This window comes from Bison bison, unplaced genomic scaffold (assembly GCF_000754665.1).
Source record: "Bison bison bison isolate TAMUID 2011002044 unplaced genomic scaffold, Bison_UMD1.0 scf7180017864216, whole genome shotgun sequence".
In the NCBI taxonomy this organism is placed as follows: domain Eukaryota; kingdom Metazoa; phylum Chordata; class Mammalia; order Artiodactyla; family Bovidae; genus Bison; species Bison bison.
In genome coordinates this window covers 3,105,444-3,108,452 of record NW_011494788.1, presented here as the reverse complement: position 1 = coordinate 3,108,452, position 3,009 = coordinate 3,105,444, and the positions used below count along the sequence as shown (strand labels likewise).

The 3,009-nt window shown below is 42.4% G+C and overlaps 1 non-coding gene across 1 annotated transcript; it reads right to left on the bottom strand.

Moving 5' to 3' along the window:
* Nucleotides 1-2,392: 2,392 nt before the first annotated feature.
* TRNAC-GCA lies at nucleotides 2,393-2,465 on the bottom strand. Its single transcript has one exon. It is a non-coding gene; the product is annotated as a tRNA-Cys (tRNA).
* Between the last annotated feature and the right edge of the window lie 544 nt (nucleotides 2,466-3,009).

Sequence of the window (3,009 nt, the reverse complement as noted above, 5' to 3'; positions counted from 1 at the left end):
GAGAAATCTGTATGCAGGTCAGGAAGCAACAGTTAGGCCTGGACATGGAACAACAGACTGGTTCCAAATAGGAAAAGGAGTTCGTCAAGGCTCTATATTGTCACCTGTTTATTTAACTTATATGCAGAGTACATCATGAGAAACTCTGGACTGGAAGAAACACAAACTGGCATCAAGATTGCCAGGAGAAATATCAATAACCTCAGATATGCAGATGACACCACCCTTATGGCAGAAAGTGAAGAGGAACTCAAAAGCCTCTTGATGAAAGTGAAAGTGGAAAGTAAAAAAGTTGGCTTAAAGCTCAACATTCAGAAAACGAAGATCATGGCATCTGGTCCCATCACTTCATGGGAAATAGATGGGGAAATAGTGGAAACAGTGTCAGACTTTATTTTTCTGGGCTCCAAAATCACTACAGATGGTGACTGCAGCCATGAAATTAAAAGACGCTTACTCCTTGGAAGGAAAGTTATGACCAACCTAGATAGCATATTCAAAAGCAGAGACATTACTTTGCCAACAAAGGTTCGTCTAGTCAAGGCTATGGTTTTTCCTGTGGTCACGTATGGATGTGAGAGTTGGACTGTGAAGAAGGCTGAGAGATGAAGAATTGATGCTTTTGAACTGTGGTGTTGGAGAAGACTCTTGAGAGTCCCTTGGACTGCAAGGAGATCCAACCAGTCCATTCTGAAGGAGATCAGCCCTGGGATTTCTTTGGAAGGAATGATATTGAAGCTGAAACTCCAGCCCTTTGGCCACCTCATGCGAAGAGTTGACTCATTGGAAAAGACTGTGATGCTGGGTGGGATTGGGGGCAGGAGGAGAAGGGGACGACAGAGGATGAGATGGCTGGATGGCATCACTGACTCGATGGCCGTGAGTCTCAGTGAACTTCGGGAGTTGGTGATGGACAGGAAGGCCTGGCGTGCTGCGATTCATGGGGTCGCAAAGAGTCAGACAGGACTGAGCGACTGATCTGATCTGATCTGATCTGATAGCCGATTAACAATGTTGTGACAGTTTCAGGTGAACAGAGAAAGCACTCAACCATACATATACATGTATTCAATCTCCCTCAAATCCTCTTCCCATCCAGGCTGCCACATAGCATTAAGCAGAGGTCCTTGGGCTGTACAGTAGATCCTTGTTGGTTATCCATTTTAAATGTAGCAGTTTATTTTTAAAAATTAGCTACAATAATATATCTGGTCCTCCCTGTTCCAGAATCTCATCAAACTACAAAAGCAGCAGAGTTGATTTTGCCTCCCTTTGAACCTAGTGGGGCTTTGTTACCACCTTGATGAATAAAATGTATTACAGGTGACACTATGTGATTTTTAAGATTATGTCATAAAAAGGGGCTTGACCTTCCACCTGGTGCTCTCTCTCAGGAGGTGTGTCTAGGGAACTGTAAGATTGTAAGAAATTGGGATTCCTAAAGCTGTCATGCTTGAGAGACCACAATTAGAGGCCACAAAAAGATAGCCTCCTGAAGACTTGGAGCAGTTCAAGCCCCCAGGCTTGAAGAAGCTGGGGGAAGCTATTTGAGTCTGCCCACATCAGCTGCCAGTTATATGAGTGAGCAGGCTTTTAGATGATTCTATCTCTGTTTTCACAGTGTTCTAGCTGACACTAAGTAGAACAGAGACAAGCTGCTTCCTCTACGCCCTGCCCAAACAGCAGATTTGTGAGGAGACTAAATATTGTTATTGTTTTAAGCCAGTAAGTTCTGGAGTGATTTGTTACATAGCATTTGATAACAAGGAAAAGTTGTTATACACTCTAAATTGCATGATATTGATTAATCCAGTCCTTGCTTATCTAGGAAGTAGTATCAGTTTATGATTTATTTATGCACTTTTATTCTTCTACATCTCTCTTCTTCTGCCCATGCCATGGGTTTTATTTTCCTATTAATGTTTAGAATGCGAAAATATTCTAAATGGAGAATGTGGAAAATAAAAAGTAACATCAGGTAATTTGGTTGCCAGAGTCTTTTAAGAGCAATAGTTAGAGAAACAAGAAGGGGAATAATGTTTGCAATAATAGAATAAAATAAGTTATAGGCAGCATTCTATGTGATTTTCCATTGGGGTCACTGCTACTTCAGCAAACAAAATATCTGTTGCATTGCACTTCAAAATCACTAAGTGATTTCCACTACATGCAATCTTCAGAATTTCCACCCCAAACAATAGAAGGAATTTTTAAAAAGTCAAATAAGCAGGGTGACAAAGTTATGACAAACCTAAAGACAGTGAAAGTGAAGTAGTTCAGTCGTGTCCGACTCTTTGCAACCCCATGGACTGTAATCTACCAGGCTCCTCCCTCCATGGGATTCTCCAGGCAAGAATACTGGAGTGGGTTGCCATTTCCTTCTCCAGGGGAGCTTCCTGACCCAGGGATCGAACCTGGGTCTCCTGCATTGCAGGCAGATGCTTTAACCTCTGAGCCACCAGGGAAGCCCGTGACCAACCCAAACAACTTACTTATTAAATAGCAGAGAAATTACTTTGCCAACACAGGTCCACTTAGTTAAAGCTATGGTTTTTCCAATAATCATGTATGGATGTGAGAGTTGGACTATAAAGAAAGCTGAGTGCCAAAGAATTGATGCTTTTGAACTGTGGTGTTGGAGAAGACCCTTGAGAGTCCCTTGGACTGCAAAGAGATCAAACCATTCTATCCTAAAGGAAACCAGTCCTGAATATTCATTGGAAGGACTGATGCTGAAGCTGAAACTTCAATACTTTGGCCACCTGATGCGAAGAACTGACTCATTTGAAAAGACCCTGATGCTGGGAAAGATTGAAGATGGGATGAGAAGGGTACGACAGAGGATGAGATGGTTGGATGGCATCACTGACTCAATGGACATGAATTTGAGTAAACTCTGGGAGTTGCTGGTGGAGAGGGAGGCCTCATGTGCTGCAGTCCATGTGTCACAAAGAGTCGGACACAACTGAGAGACTGAATTAAATTGAACTTTAAAAGTCAGTGTCTCCC